We start from the raw sequence: 18,573 nt of genomic DNA on the forward strand, positions 1-18,573 counted from the left end.
ACAGAGGTCAAATCTGGAACAGCTAGGGAAAATATGGACACACTTATTCAAACTTGATACAACTTTGAACTTAAGATTACTATAAGATATTTAACACAGGATAAGTATATGACCAGAATCTTAGTTCCTACTTTTCGGCCTTTTTCTTAATCGGTTTCAGTTAAAACCTCAAAGGGCACCTTGTAGTTTCGGGCACCTTTCTGCTCCCATATTCTTACTTTGCTCTACTAACAACCCAAATACTATTCCCGGTCTTCCTTTCATCATATGGCAACTTGTAGTAAAATTTATATCAGATCCATTCATTTTTTCTCAAGTAATTGTCCGGACATAAGGAAAATGCTTGTTCCAGACATCTTTTTGGCCTCTAATTCAAAAATACTTCAAGTCTTAATCCACAAAATCAATCCAAGTCTTCTTTTGGTGATGAAACACCTTGTAATACAGTCATATTCAAAGAGATCACTTTATTAATACATGTAATAGTCAAATTATTGTCTGGACTTCAGGAAAATGCATGTTTCTGGCCCCCTTTTGGCCCCTAACTTCTAAAATGTTCATATCTTAACTCCCAAAATCAATACCAGTCTGAGTATTGTCATGTAGAATATTGTGGAATACTGTCATAGTCATTCATATTCTTTAACTGGAGTTATACATTTAAATTTGATAAAATGCTTGTTTTTGGCCTTTTTCAGGTTCATAATTCTAAACCGGTTAGAACCATAAGCCACAAAATCAATATCAACCTTCCTTTTGCAGTTTGTAGCCTTGTTAGTAAATCTTGTAAAAATCAACAAACCAAAGTTCAAGTTATTGAGCCAAAGCAGAATGTCTATGGATGACAAAGACAATGAAGACATTGACAATGGCAACAAAGCATCATACCATTATACAACCACAAAATTTTTGCACTTGATTAAAACCATTTATTATACCATAAGTGATATCTGCAGTCCATTTTTCAGAATTTTGTCAAAAACATCAGATAAAATATTCAGGATATTAAACTCACAGATAAACATTGGTCAGCAGACAGTGGTTCCAATCCACACTGTGGCTTTATTTCACCAATTAATCAGCGAATACTTCTCCTTGCTGAAAAAAAGTTTTAGCTGCATGAATCCAGTAACAATCAAGTACTATTTGTTAAAAAAATATTTGATATTTATATAATGTAAGCACTTGTCTTAAGAAATTTAATCAACTTCAGTCAGGTCTCCAACTTATAAAGTTTGTAATGGTGAACAGATAAAGTTGAAATTTCTTTACAATACATACTGGTAGTTCTCCTTCAGGACTTAAGCATTCATAAATACTGTTAACAACAGTATACCATTCTGACTATGGTTGTACTTCTACATAGAATCACATATTTTGATGTCATTACATTAGTATCACATGTCACTTTACTCATGGTTGTTGTAGTACAGAATTCAAAACAGAGCAGTATTCAATATGTTGCATCCAGTTTTAGGCCAATAAAAAATCACACATCAATTCATTATCAATTTTACTATTCAAAGATCCTTGTCTAAAAATAACATTCCCATTTCCAAGATGTAGCCAAGATTAAGAAAGCAGGGAAAAACTGAAGCTTGCAAGTGTGATAGGGTTAACAGCACATTTCTTATGGTTGTCACTCAATTTATTCGATTTCATATTCTAATTTGATATTCAGTTCTCCAGTTTAGTCAACTGTGAAATAACAAACCATCAAGAACATTAATATCGCCCAGGAATAGTTCTACTTTAATCAACAATGAAATGCTTTGCAGGACACAGCTTGATACGAACACAGAGGTCAAATCTGGAACAGCTAGGGAAAATATGGACACATTTATTCAAACTTGATACAACTTTGAACTTAAGATTACTATAAGATATTTAACACAGGATAAGTATATGACCAGAATCTTAGTTCCTACTTTTCGGCCTTTTTCTTAATCGGTTTCAGTTAAAACCTCAAAGGGCACCTTGTAGTTTCGGGCACCTTTCTGCTCCCATATTCTTACTTTGCTCTACTAACAACCCAAATACTATTCCCGGTCTTCCTTTCATCATATGGCAACTTGTAGTAAAATTTATATCAGATCCATTCATTTTTTCTCAAGTAATTGTCCGGACATAAGGAAAATGCTTGTTCCAGACATCTTTTTGGCCTCTAATTCAAAAATACTTCAAGTCTTAATCCACAAAATCAATCCAAGTCTTCTTTTGGTGATGAAACACCTTGTAATACAGTCATATTCAAAGAGATCACTTTATTAATACATGTAATAGTCAAATTATTGTCTGGACTTCAGGAAAATGCATGTTTCTGGCCCCCTTTTGGCCCCTAACTTCTAAAATGTTTATATCTTAACTCCCAAAATCAATACCAGTCTGAGTATTGTCAAGTAGAATATTGTGGAATACTGTCATAGTCATTCATATTCTTTAACTGGAGTTATACATTTAAATTTGATAAAATGCTTGTTTTTGGCCTTTTTCAGGTTCATAATTCTAAACCGGTTAGAACCATAAGCCACAAAATCAATATCAACCTTCCTTTTGCAGTTTGTAGCCTTGTTAGTAAATCTTGTAAAAATCAACAAACCAAAGTTCAAGTTATTGAGCCAAAGCAGAATGTCTATGGATGACAAAGACAATGAAGACATTGACAATGGCAACAAAGCATCATACCATTATACAACCACAAAATTTTTGCACTTGATTAAAACCATTTATTATACCATCAGTGATATCTGCAGTCCATTTTTCAGAATTTTGTCAAAAACATCAGATAAAATATTCAGGATATTAAACTCACAGATAAACATTGGTCAGCAGACAGTGGTTCCAATCCACACTGTGGCTTTATTTCACCAATTAATCAGCGAATACTTCTCCTTGCTGAAAAAAAGTTTTAGCTGCATGAATCCAGTAACAATCAAGTACTATTTGTTAAAAAAATATTTGATATTTATATAATGTAAGCACTTGTCTTAAGAAATTTAATCAACTTCAGTCAGGTCTCCAACTTATAAAGTTTGTAATGGTGAACAGATAAAGTTGAAATTTCTTTACAATACATACTGGTAGTTCTCCTTCAGGACTTAAGCATTCATAAATACTGTTAACAACAGTATACCATTCTGACTATGGTTGTACTTCTACATAGAATCACATATTTTGATGTCATTACATTAGTATCACATGTCACGTTACTCATGGTTGTTGTAGTACAGAATTCAAAACAGAGCAGTATTCAATATGTTGCATCCAGTTTTAGGCCAATAAAAAATCACACATCAATTCATTATCAATTTTACTATTCAAAGATCCTTGTCTAAAAATAACATTCCCATTTCCAAGATGTAGCCAAGATTAAGAAAGCAGGGAAAAACTGAAGCTTGCAAGTGTGATAGGGTTAACAGCACATTTCTTATGGTTGACACTCAATTTATTCGATTTCATATTCTAATTTGATATTCAGTTCTCCAGTTTAGTCAACTGTGAAATAACAAACCATCAAGAACATTAATATCGCCCAGGAATAGTTCTACTTTAATCAACAATGAAATGCTTTGCAGGACACAGCTTGATACGAACACAGAGGTCAAATCTGGAACAGCTAGGGAAAATATGGACACACTTATTCAAACTTGATACAACTTTGAACTTAAGATTACTATAAGATATTTAACACAGGATAAGTATATGACCAGAATCTTAGTTCCTACTTTTCGGCCTTTTTCTTAATCGGTTTCAGTTAAAACCTCAAAGGGCACCTTGTAGTTTCGGGCACCTTTCTGCTCCCATATTCTTACTTTGCTCTACTAACAACCCAAATACTATTCCCGGTCTTCCTTTCATCATATGGCAACTTGTAGTAAAATTTATATCAGATCCATTCATTTTTTCTCAAGTAATTGTCCGGACATAAGGAAAATGCTTGTTCCAGACATCTTTTTGGCCTCTAATTCAAAAATACTTCAAGTCTTAATCCACAAAATCAATCCAAGTCTTCTTTTGGTGATGAAACACCTTGTAATACAGTCATATTCAAAGAGATCACTTTATTAATACATGTAATAGTCAAATTATTGTCTGGACTTCAGGAAAATGCATGTTTCTGGCCCCCTTTTGGCCCCTAACTTCTAAAGTGTTCATATCTTAACTCCCAAAATCAATACCAGTCTGAGTATTGTCATGTAGAATATTGTGGAATACTGTCATAGTCATTCATATTCTTTAACTGGAGTTATACATTTAAATTTGATAAAATGCTTGTTTTTGGCCTTTTTCAGGTTCATAATTCTAAACCGGTTAGAACCATAAGCCACAAAATCAATATCAACCTTCCTTTTGCAGTTTGTAGCCTTGTTAGTAAATCTTGTAAAAATCAACAAACCAAAGTTCAAGTTATTGAGCCAAAGCAGAATGTCTATGGATGACAAAGACAATGAAGACATTGACAATGGCAACAAAGCATCATACCATTATACAACCACAAAATTTTTGCACTTGATTAAAACCATTTATTATACCATCAGTGATATCTGCAGTCCATTTTTCAGAATTTTGTCAAAAACATCAGATAAAATATTCAGGATATTAAACTCACAGATAAACATTGGTCAGCAGACAGTGGTTCCAATCCACACTGTGGCTTTATTTCACCAATTAATCAGCGAATACTTCTCCTTGCTGAAAAAAAAGTTTTAGCTGCATGAATCCAGTAACAATCAAGTACTATTTGTTAAAAAAATATTTGATATTTATATAATGTAAGCACTTGTCTTAAGAAATTTAATCAACTTCAGTCAGGTCTCCAACTTATAAAGTTTGTAATGGTGAACAGATAAAGTTGAAATTTCTTTACAATACATACTGGTAGTTCTCCTTCAGGACTTAAGCATTCATAAATACTGTTAACAACAGTATACCATTCTGACTATGGTTGTACTTCTACATAGAATCACATATTTTGATGTCATTACATTAGTATCACATGTCACTTTACTCATGGTTGTTGTAGTACAGAATTCAAAACAGAGCAGTATTCAATATGTTGCATCCAGTTTTAGGCCAATAAAAAATCACACATCAATTCATTATCAATTTTACTATTCAAAGATCCTTGTCTAAAAATAACATTCCCATTTCCAAGATGTAGCCAAGATTAAGAAAGCAGGGAAAAACTGAAGCTTGCAAGTGTGATAGGGTTAACAGCACATTTCTTATGGTTGTCACTCAATTTATTCGATTTCATATTCTAATTTGATATTCAGTTCTCCAGTTTAGTCAACTGTGAAATAATAAACCATCAAGAACATTAATATCGCCCAGGAATAGTTCTACTTTAATCAACAATGAAATGCTTTGCAGGACACAGCTTGATACGAACACAGAGGTCAAATCTGGAACAGCTAGGGAAAATATGGACACACTTATTCAAACTTGATACAACTTTGAACTTAAGATTACTATTAGATATTTAACACAGGGTAAGTATATGACCAGAATCTTAGTTCCTACTTTTTGGCCCTTATTCTTAATCGGTTTCAGTTAAAACCTCAAAGGGCACCTTGTAGTTTCGGGCACCTTTGTGCTCCCACATTCTTACTTTGCTCTATTAACAACCCAAATACTATTCCCGGTCTTCCTTTCATCATATGGCAACTTGTAGTAAAATTTATATCAGATCCATTCATTTTTTCTCAAGTAATTGTCCGGACATAAGGAAAATGCTTGTTCCAGACATCTTTTTGGCCTCTAATTCAAAAATACTTCAAGTCTTAATCCACAAAATCAATCCAAGTCTTCTTTTGGTGATGAAACACCTTGTAATACAGTCATATTCAAAGAGATCACTTTATTAATACATGTAATAGTCAAATTATTGTCTGGACTTCAGGAAAATGCATGTTTCTGGCCCCCTTTTGGCCCCTAACTTCTAAAATGTTCATATCTTAACTCCCAAAATCAATACCAGTCTGAGTATTGTCATGTAGAATATTGTGGAATACTGTCATAGTCATTCATATTCTTTAACTGGAGTTATACATTTAAATTTGATAAAATGCTTGTTTTTGGCCTTTTTCAGGTTCATAATTCTAAACCGGTTAGAACCATAAGCCACAAAATCAATATCAACCTTCCTTTTGCAGTTTGTAGCCTTGTTAGTAAATCTTGTAAAAATCAACAAACCAAAGTTCAAGTTATTGAGCCAAAGCAGAATGTCTATGGATGACAAAGACAATGAAGACATTGACAATGGCAACAAAGCATCATACCATTATACAACCACAAAATTTTTGCACTTGATTAAAACCATTTATTATACCATAAGTGATATCTGCAGTCCATTTTTCAGAATTTTGTCAAAAACATCAGATAAAATATTCAGGATATTAAACTCACAGATAAACATTGGTCAGCAGACAGTGGTTCCAATCCACACTGTGGCTTTATTTCACCAATTAATCAGCGAATACTTCTCCTTGCTGAAAAAAAGTTTTAGCTGCATGAATCCAGTAACAATCAAGTACTATTTGTTAAAAAAATATTTGATATTTATATAATGTAAGCACTTGTCTTAAGAAATTTAATCAACTTCAGTCAGGTCTCCAACTTATAAAGTTTGTAATGGTGAACAGATAAAGTTGAAATTTCTTTACAATACATACTGGTAGTTCTCCTTCAGGACTTAAGCATTCATAAATACTGTTAACAACAGTATACCATTCTGACTATGGTTGTACTTCTACATAGAATCACATATTTTGATGTCATTACATTAGTATCACATGTCACTTTACTCATGGTTGTTGTAGTACAGAATTCAAAACAGAGCAGTATTCAATATGTTGCATCCAGTTTTAGGCCAATAAAAAATCACACATCAATTCATTATCAATTTTACTATTCAAAGATCCTTGTCTAAAAATAACATTCCCATTTCCAAGATGTAGCCAAGATTAAGAAAGCAGGGAAAAACTGAAGCTTGCAAGTGTGATAGGGTTAACAGCACATTTCTTATGGTTGACACTCAATTTATTCGATTTCATATTCTAATTTGATATTCAGTTCTCCAGTTTAGTCAACTGTGAAATAACAAACCATCAAGAACATTAATATCGCCCAGGAATAGTTCTACTTTAATCAACAATGAAATGCTTTGCAGGACACAGCTTGATACGAACACAGAGGTCAAATCTGGAACAGCTAGGGAAAATATGGACACACTTATTCAAACTTGATACAACTTTGAACTTAAGATTACTATAAGATATTTAACACAGGATAAGTATATGACCAGAATCTTAGTTCCTACTTTTCGGCCTTTTATTAATCGGTTTCAGTTAAAACCTCAAAGGGCACCTTGTAGTTTCGGGCACCTTTGTGCTCCCATATTCTTACTTTGCTCTACTAACAACCCAAATACTATTCCCGGTCTTCCTTTCATCATATGGCAACTTGTAGTAAAATTTATATCAGATCCATTCATTTTTTCTCAAGTAATTGTCCGGACATAAGGAAAATGCTTGTTCCAGACATCTTTTTGGCCTCTAATTCAAAAATACTTCAAGTCTTAATCCACAAAATCAATCCAAGTCTTCTTTTGGTGATGAAACACCTTGTAATACAGTCATATTCAAAGAGATCACTTTATTAATACATGTAATAGTCAAATTATTGTCTGGACTTCAGGAAAATGCATGTTTCTGGCCCCCTTTTGGCCCCTAACTTCTAAAGTGTTCATATCTTAACTCCCAAAATCAATACCAGTCTGAGTATTGTCATGTAGAATATTGTGGAATACTGTCATAGTCATTCATATTCTTTAACTGGAGTTATACATTTAAATTTGATAAAATGCTTGTTTTTGGCCTTTTTCAGGTTCATAATTCTAAACCGGTTAGAACCATAAGCCACAAAATCAATATCAACCTTCCTTTTGCAGTTTGTAGCCTTGTTAGTAAATCTTGTAAAAATCAACAAACCAAAGTTCAAGTTATTGAGCCAAAGCAGAATGTCTATGGATGACAAAGACAATGAAGACATTGACAATGGCAACAAAGCATCATACCATTATACAACCACAAAATTTTTGCACTTGATTAAAACCATTTATTATACCATCAGTGATATCTGCAGTCCATTTTTCAGAATTTTGTCAAAAACATCAGATAAAATATTCAGGATATTAAACTCACAGATAAACATTGGTCAGCAGACAGTGGTTCCAATCCACACTGTGGCTTTATTTCACCAATTAATCAGCGAATACTTCTCCTTGCTGAAAAAAAAGTTTTAGCTGCATGAATCCAGTAACAATCAAGTACTATTTGTTAAAAAAATATTTGATATTTATATAATGTAAGCACTTGTCTTAAGAAATTTAATCAACTTCAGTCAGGTCTCCAACTTATAAAGTTTGTAATGGTGAACAGATAAAGTTGAAATTTCTTTACAATACATACTGGTAGTTCTCCTTCAGGACTTAAGCATTCATAAATACTGTTAACAACAGTATACCATTCTGACTATGGTTGTACTTCTACATAGAATCACATATTTTGATGTCATTACATTAGTATCACATGTCACTTTACTCATGGTTGTTGTAGTACAGAATTCAAAACAGAGCAGTATTCAATATGTTGCATCCAGTTTTAGGCCAATAAAAAATCACACATCAATTCATTATCAATTTTACTATTCAAAGATCCTTGTCTAAAAATAACATTCCCATTTCCAAGATGTAGCCAAGATTAAGAAAGCAGGGAAAAACTGAAGCTTGCAAGTGTGATAGGGTTAACAGCACATTTCTTATGGTTGTCACTCAATTTATTCGATTTCATATTCTAATTTGATATTCAGTTCTCCAGTTTAGTCAACTGTGAAATAATAAACCATCAAGAACATTAATATCGCCCAGGAATAGTTCTACTTTAATCAACAATGAAATGCTTTGCAGGACACAGCTTGATACGAACACAGAGGTCAAATCTGGAACAGCTAGGGAAAATATGGACACACTTATTCAAACTTGATACAACTTTGAACTTAAGATTACTATTAGATATTTAACACAGGGTAAGTATATGACCAGAATCTTAGTTCCTACTTTTTGGCCCTTATTCTTAATCGGTTTCAGTTAAAACCTCAAAGGGCACCTTGTAGTTTCGGGCACCTTTGTGCTCCCACATTCTTACTTTGCTCTATTAACAACCCAAATACTATTCCCGGTCTTCCTTTCATCATATGGCAACTTGTAGTAAAATTTATATCAGATCCATTCATTTTTTCTCAAGTAATTGTCCGGACATAAGGAAAATGCTTGTTCCAGACATCTTTTTGGCCTCTAATTCAAAAATACTTCAAGTCTTAATCCACAAAATCAATCCAAGTCTTCTTTTGGTGATGAAACACCTTGTAATACAGTCATATTCAAAGAGATCACTTTATTAATACATGTAATAGTCAAATTATTGTCTGGACTTCAGGAAAATGCATGTTTCTGGCCCCCTTTTGGCCCCTAACTTCTAAAATGTTCATATCTTAACTCCCAAAATCAATACCAGTCTGAGTATTGTCATGTAGAATATTGTGGAATACTGTCATAGTCATTCATATTCTTTAACTGGAGTTATACATTTAAATTTGATAAAATGCTTGTTTTTGGCCTTTTTCAGGTTCATAATTCTAAACCGGTTAGAACCATAAGCCACAAAATCAATATCAACCTTCCTTTTGCAGTTTGTAGCCTTGTTAGTAAATCTTGTAAAAATCAACAAACCAAAGTTCAAGTTATTGAGCCAAAGCAGAATGTCTATGGATGACAAAGACAATGAAGACATTGACAATGGCAACAAAGCATCATACCATTATACAACCACAAAATTTTTGCACTTGATTAAAACCATTTATTATACCATAAGTGATATCTGCAGTCCATTTTTCAGAATTTTGTCAAAAACATCAGATAAAATATTCAGGATATTAAACTCACAGATAAACATTGGTCAGCAGACAGTGGTTCCAATCCACACTGTGGCTTTATTTCACCAATTAATCAGCGAATACTTCTCCTTGCTGAAAAAAAGTTTTAGCTGCATGAATCCAGTAACAATCAAGTACTATTTGTTAAAAAAATATTTGATATTTATATAATGTAAGCACTTGTCTTAAGAAATTTAATCAACTTCAGTCAGGTCTCCAACTTATAAAGTTTGTAATGGTGAACAGATAAAGTTGAAATTTCTTTACAATACATACTGGTAGTTCTCCTTCAGGACTTAAGCATTCATAAATACTGTTAACAACAGTATACCATTCTGACTATGGTTGTACTTCTACATAGAATCACATATTTTGATGTCATTACATTAGTATCACATGTCACTTTACTCATGGTTGTTGTAGTACAGAATTCAAAACAGAGCAGTATTCAATATGTTGCATCCAGTTTTAGGCCAATAAAAAATCACACATCAATTCATTATCAATTTTACTATTCAAAGATCCTTGTCTAAAAATAACATTCCCATTTCCAAGATGTAGCCAAGATTAAGAAAGCAGGGAAAAACTGAAGCTTGCAAGTGTGATAGGGTTAACAGCACATTTCTTATGGTTGACACTCAATTTATTCGATTTCATATTCTAATTTGATATTCAGTTCTCCAGTTTAGTCAACTGTGAAATAACAAACCATCAAGAACATTAATATCGCCCAGGAATAGTTCTACTTTAATCAACAATGAAATGCTTTGCAGGACACAGCTTGATACGAACACAGAGGTCAAATCTGGAACAGCTAGGGAAAATATGGACACACTTATTCAAACTTGATACAACTTTGAACTTAAGATTACTATAAGATATTTAACACAGGATAAGTATATGACCAGAATCTTAGTTCCTACTTTTCGGCCTTTTTCTTAATTGGTTTCAGTTAAAACCTCAAAGGGCACCTTGTAGTTTCGGGCACCTTTGTGCTCCCACATTCTTACTTTGCTCTATTAACAACCCAAATACTATTCCCGGTCTTCCTTTCATCATATGGCAACTTGTAGTAAAATTTATATCAGATCCATTCATTTTTTCTCAAGTAATTGTCCGGACATAAGGAAAATGCTTGTTCCAGACATCTTTTTGGCCTCTAATTCAAAAATACTTCAAGTCTTAATCCACAAAATCAATCCAAGTCTTCTTTTGGTGATGAAACACCTTGTAATACAGTCATATTCAAAGAGATCACTTTATTAATACATGTAATAGTCAAATTATTGTCTGGACTTCAGGAAAATGCATGTTTCTGGCCCCCTTTTGGCCCCTAACTTCTAAAATGTTCATATCTTAACTCCCAAAATCAATACCAGTCTGAGTATTGTCATGTAGAATATTGTGGAATACTGTCATAGTCATTCATATTCTTTAACTGGAGTTATACATTTAAATTTGATAAAATGCTTGTTTTTGGCCTTTTTCAGGTTCATAATTCTAAACCGGTTAGAACCATAAGCCACAAAATCAATATCAACCTTCCTTTTGCAGTTTGTAGCCTTGTTAGTAAATCTTGTAAAAATCAACAAACCAAAGTTCAAGTTATTGAGCCAAAGCAGAATGTCTATGGATGACAAAGACAATGAAGACATTGACAATGGCAACAAAGCATCATACCATTATACAACCACAAAATTTTTGCACTTGATTAAAACCATTTATTATACCATAAGTGATATCTGCAGTCCATTTTTCAGAATTTTGTCAAAAACATCAGATAAAATATTCAGGATATTAAACTCACAGATAAACATTGGTCAGCAGACAGTGGTTCCAATCCACACTGTGGCTTTATTTCACCAATTAATCAGCGAATACTTCTCCTTGCTGAAAAAAAGTTTTAGCTGCATGAATCCAGTAACAATCAAGTACTATTTGTTAAAAAAATATTTGATATTTATATAATGTAAGCACTTGTCTTAAGAAATTTAATCAACTTCAGTCAGGTCTCCAACTTATAAAGTTTGTAATGGTGAACAGATAAAGTTGAAATTTCTTTACAATACATACTGGTAGTTCTCCTTCAGGACTTAAGCATTCATAAATACTGTTAACAACAGTATACCATTCTGACTATGGTTGTACTTCTACATAGAATCACATATTTTGATGTCATTACATTAGTATCACATGTCACTTTACTCATGGTTGTTGTAGTACAGAATTCAAAACAGAGCAGTATTCAATATGTTGCATCCAGTTTTAGGCCAATAAAAAATCACACATCAATTCATTATCAATTTTACTATTCAAAGATCCTTGTCTAAAAATAACATTCCCATTTCCAAGATGTAGCCAAGATTAAGAAAGCAGGGAAAAACTGAAGCTTGCAAGTGTGATAGGGTTAACAGCACATTTCTTATGGTTGACACTCAATTTATTCGATTTCATATTCTAATTTGATATTCAGTTCTCCAGTTTAGTCAACTGTGAAATAACAAACCATCAAGAACATTAATATCGCCCAGGAATAGTTCTACTTTAATCAACAATGAAATGCTTTGCAGGACACAGCTTGATACGAACACAGAGGTCAAATCTGGAACAGCTAGGGAAAATATGGACACACTTATTCAAACTTGATACAACTTTGAACTTAAGATTACTATAAGATATTTAACACAGGATAAGTATATGACCAGAATCTTAGTTCCTACTTTTCGGCCTTTTTCTTAATCGGTTTCAGTTAAAACCTCAAAGGGCACCTTGTAGTTTCGGGCACCTTTGTGCTCCCATATTCTTACTTTGCTCTATTAACAACCCAAATACTATTCCCGGTCTTCCTTTCATCATATGGCAACTTGTAGTAAAATTTATATCAGATCCATTCATTTTTTCTCAAGTAATTGTCCGGACATAAGGAAAATGCTTGTTCCAGACATCTTTTTGGCCTCTAATTCAAAAATACTTCAAGTCTTAATCCACAAAATCAATCCAAGTCTTCTTTTGGTGATGAAACACCTTGTAATACAGTCATATTCAAAGAGATCACTTTATTAATACATGTAATAGTCAAATTATTGTCTGGACTTCAGGAAAATGCATGTTTCTGGCCCCCTTTTGGCCCCTAACTTCTAAAATGTTCATATCTTAACTCCCAAAATCAATACCAGTCTGAGTATTGTCATGTAGAATATTGTGGAATACTGTCATAGTCATTCATATTCTTTAACTGGAGTTATACATTTAAATTTGATAAAATGCTTGTTTTTGGCCTTTTTCAGGTTCATAATTCTAAACCGGTTAGAACCATAAGCCACAAAATCAATATCAACCTTCCTTTTGCAGTTTGTAGCCTTGTTAGTAAATCTTGTAAAAATCAACAAACCAAAGTTCAAGTTATTGAGCCAAAGCAGAATGTCTATGGATGACAAAGACAATGAAGACATTGACAATGGCAACAAAGCATCATACCATTATACAACCACAAAATTTTTGCACTTGATTAAAACCATTTATTATACCATCAGTGATATCTGCAGTCCATTTTTCAGAATTTTGTCAAAAACATCAGATAAAATATTCAGGATATTAAACTCACAGATAAACATTGGTCAGCAGACAGTGGTTCCAATCCACACTGTGGCTTTATTTCACCAATTAATCAGCGAATACTTCTCCTTGCTGAAAAAAAGTTTTAGCTGCATGAATCCAGTAACAATCAAGTACTATTTGTTAAAAAAATATTTGATATTTATATAATGTAAGCACTTGTCTTAAGAAATTTAATCAACTTCAGTCAGGTCTCCAACTTATAAAGTTTGTAATGGTGAACAGATAAAGTTGAAATTTCTTTACAATACATACTGGTAGTTCTCCTTCAGGACTTAAGCATTCATAAATACTGTTAACAACAGTATACCATTCTGACTATGGTTGTACTTCTACATAGAATCACATATTTTGATGTCATTACATTAGTATCACATGTCACTTTACTCATGGTTGTTGTAGTACAGAATTCAAAACAGAGCAGTATTCAATATGTTGCATCCAGTTTTAGGCCAATAAAAAATCACACATCAATTCATTATCAATTTTACTATTCAAAGATCCTTGTCTAAAAATAACATTCCCATTTCCAAGATGTAGCCAAGATTAAGAAAGCAGGGAAAAACTGAAGCTTGCAAGTGTGATAGGGTTAACAGCACATTTCTTATGGTTGACACTCAATTTATTCGATTTCATATTCTAATTTGATATTCAGTTCTCCAGTTTAGTCAACTGTGAAATAACAAACCATCAAGAACATTAATATCGCCCAGGAATAGTTCTACTTTAATCAACAATGAAATGCTTTGCAGGACACAGCTTGATACGAACACAGAGGTCAAATCTGGAACAGCTAGGGAAAATATGGACACACTTATTCAAACTTGATACAACTTTGAACTTAAGATTACTATAAGATATTTAACACAGGATAAGTATATGACCAGAATCTTAGTTCCTACTTTTCGGCCTTTTATTAATCGGTTTCAGTTAAAACCTCAAAGGGCACCTTGTAGTTTCGGGCACCTTTGTGCTCCCATATTCTTACTTTGCTCTATTAACAACCCAAATACTATTCCCGGTCTTCCTTTCATCATATGGCAACTTGTAGTAAAATTTATATCAGATCCATCCATTTTTTCTCAAGTAATTGTCCGGACATAAGGAAAATGCTTGTTCCAGACATCTTTTTGGCCTCTAATTCAAAAATACTTCAAGTCTTAATCCACAAAATCAATCCAAGTCTTCTTTTGGTGATGAAACACCTTGTAATACAGTCATATTCAAAGAGATCACTTTATTAATACATGTAATAGTCAAATTATTGTCTGGACTTCAGGAAAATGCATGTTTCTGGCCCCCTTTTGGCCCCTAACTTCTAAAATGTTCATATCTTAACTCCCAAAATCAATACCAGTCTGAGTATTGTCATGTAGAATATTGTGGAATACTGTCATAGTCATTCATATTCTTTAACTGGAGTTATACATTTAAATTTGATAAAATGCTTGTTTTTGGCCTTTTTCAGGTTCATAATTCTAAACCGGTTAGAACCATAAGCCACAAAATCAATATCAACCTTCCTTTTGCAGTTTGTAGCCTTGTTAGTAAATCTTGTAAAAATCAACAAACCAAAGTTCAAGTTATTGAGCCAAAGCAGAATGTCTATGGATGACAAAGACAATGAAGACATTGACAATGGCAACAAAGCATCATACCATTATACAACCACAAAATTTTTGCACTTGATTAAAACCATTTATTATACCATAAGTGATATCTGCAGTCCATTTTTCAGAATTTTGTCAAAAACATCAGATAAAATATTCAGGATGTTAAACTCACAGATAAACATTGGTCAGCAGACAGTGGTTCCAATCCACACTGTGGCTTTATTTCACCAATTAATCAGCGAATACTTCTCCTTGCTGAAAAAAAGTTTTAGCTGCATGAATCCAGTAACAATCAAGTACTATTTGTTAAAAAAATATTTGATATTTATATAATGTAAGCACTTGTCTTAAGAAATTTAATCAACTTCAGTCAGGTCTCCAACTTATAAAGTTTGTAATGGTGAACAGATAAAGTTGAAATTTCTTTACAATACATACTGGTAGTTCTCCTTCAGGACTTAAGCATTCATAAATACTGTTAACAACAGTATACCATTCTGACTATGGTTGTACTTCTACATAGAATCACATATTTTGATGTCATTACATTAGTATCACATGTCACTTTACTCATGGTTGTTGTAGTACAGAATTCAAAACAGAGCAGTATTCAATATGTTGCATCCAGTTTTAGGCCAATAAAAAATCACACATCAATTCATTATCAATTTTACTATTCAAAGATCCTTGTCTAAAAATAACATTCCCATTTCCAAGATGTAGCCAAGATTAAGAAAGCAGGGAAAAACTGAAGCTTGCAAGTGTGATAGGGTTAACAGCACATTTCTTATGGTTGACACTCAATTTATTCGATTTCATATTCTAATTTGATATTCAGTTCTCCAGTTTAGTCAACTGTGAAATAACAAACCATCAAGAACATTAATATCGCCCAGGAATAGTTCTACTTTAATCAACAATGAAATGCTTTGCAGGACACAGCTTGATACGAACACAGAGGTCAAATCTGGAACAGCTAGGGAAAATATGGACACACTTATTCAAACTTGATACAACTTTGAACTTAAGATTACTATAAGATATTTAACACAGGATAAGTATATGACCAGAATCTTAGTTCCTACTTTTCGGCCTTTTTCTTAATCGGTTTCAGTTAAAACCTCAAAGGGCACCTTGTAGTTTCGGGCACCTTTGTGCTCCCATATTCTTACTTTGCTCTATTAACAACCCAAATACTATTCCCGGTCTTCCTTTCATCATATGGCAACTTGTAGTAAAATTTATATCAGATCCATTCATTTTTTCTCAAGTAATTGTCCGGACATAAGGAAAATGCTTGTTCCAGACATCTTTTTGGCCTCTAATTCAAAAATACTTCAAGTCTTAATCCACAAAATCAATCCAAGTCTTCTTTTGGTGATGAAACACCTTGTAATACAGTCATATTCAAAGAGATCACTTTATTAATACATGTAATAGTCAAATTATTGTCTGGACTTCAGGAAAATGCATGTTTCTGGCCCCCTTTTGGCCCCTAACTTCTAAAATGTTCATATCTTAACTCCCAAAATCAATACCAGTCTGAGTATTGTCATGTAGAATATTGTGGAATACTGTCATAGTCATTCATATTCTTTAACTGGAGTTATACATTTAAATTTGATAAAATGCTTGTTTTTGGCCTTTTTCAGGTTCATAATTCTAAACCGGTTAGAACCATAATCCACAAAATCAATATCAACCTTCCTTTTGCAGTTTGTAGCCTTGTTAGTAAATCTTGTAAAAATTAACAAACCAAAGTTCAAGTTATTGAGCCAAAGCAGAATGTCTATGGATGACAAAGACAATGAAGACATTGACAATGGCAACAAAGCATCATACCATTATACAACCACAAAATTTTTGCACTTGATTAAAACCATTTATTATACCATAAGTGATATCTGCAGTCCATTTTTCAGAATTTTGTCAAAAACATCAGATAAAATATTCAGGATATTAAACTCACAGATAAACATTGGTCAGCAGACAGTGGTTCCAATCCACACTGTGGCTTTATTTCACCAATTAATCAGCGAATACTTCTCCTTGCTGAAAAAAAGTTTTAGCTGCATGAATCCAGTAACAATCAAGTACTATTTGTTAAAAAAATATTTGATATTTATATAATGTAAGCACTTGTCTTAAGAAATTTAATCAACTTCAGTCAGGTCTCCAACTTATAAAGTTTGTAATGGTGAACAGATAAAGTTGAAATTTCTTTACAATACATACTGGTAGTTCTCCTTCAGGACTTAAGCATTCATAAATACTGTTAACAACAGTATACCATTCTGACTATGGTTGTACTTCTACATAGAATCACATATTTTGATGTCATTACATTAGTATCACATGTCACTTTACTCATGGTTGTTGTAGTACAGAATTCAAAACAGAGCAGTATTCAATATGTTGCATCCAGTTTTAGGCCAATAAAAAATCACACATCAATTCATTATCAATTTTACTATTCAAAGATCCTTGTCTAAAAATAACATTCCCATTTCCAAGATGTAGCCAAGATTAAGAAAGCAGGGAAAAACTGAAGCTTGCAAGTGTGATAGGGTTAACAGCACATTTCTTATGGTTGACACTCAATTTATTCGATTTCATATTCTAATTTGATATTCAGTTCTCCAGTTTAGTCAACTGTGAAATAACAAACCATCAAGAACATTAATATCGCCCAGGAATAGTTCTACTTTAATCAACAATGAAATGCTTTGCAGGACACAGCTTGATACGAACACAGAGGTCAAATCTGGAACAGCTAGGGAAAATATGGACACACTTATTCAAACTTGATACAACTTTGAACTTAAGATTACTATAAGATATTTAACACAGGATAAGTATATGACCAGAATCTTAGTTCCTACTTTTCGGCCTTTTTCTTAATCGGTTTCAGTTAAAACCTCAAAGGGCACCTTGTAGTTTCGGGCACCTTTGTGCTCCCACATTCTTACTTTGCTCTATTAACAACCCAAATACTATTCCCGGTCTTCCTTTCATCATATGGCAACTTGTAGTAAAATTTATATCAGATCCATTCACTTTTTCTCAAGTAATTGTCCGGACATAAGGAAAATGCTTGTTCCAGACATCTTTTTGGCCTCTAATTCAAAAATACTTCAAGTCTTAATCCACAAAATCAATCCAAGTCTTCTTTTGGTGATGAAACACCTTGTAATACAGTCATATTCAAAGAGATCACTTTATTAATACATGTAATAGTCAAATTATTGTCTGGACTTCAGGAAAATGCATGTTTCTGGCCCCCTTTTGGCCCCTAACTTCTAAAATGTTCATATCTTAACTCCCAAAATCAATACCAGTCTGAGTATTGTCA

General features: G+C 33.0%; 1 long non-coding RNA gene across 1 annotated transcript in view; it reads right to left on the reverse strand.

The window, feature by feature from the left end:
* The window catches only part of LOC148621340 (uncharacterized), a 162,955-nt gene that overhangs the window by 61,378 nt on the left and 83,004 nt on the right, over positions 1 to 18,573 (reverse strand). The window lies entirely within an intron of this gene.

This window comes from Perna viridis, chromosome 3 (assembly GCF_037379345.1).
Source record: "Perna viridis isolate PV_CMFRI_1.1 ecotype Kerala chromosome 3, ASM3737934v1, whole genome shotgun sequence".
NCBI classification, from domain to species: Eukaryota; Metazoa; Mollusca; class Bivalvia; order Mytilida; family Mytilidae; genus Perna; species Perna viridis.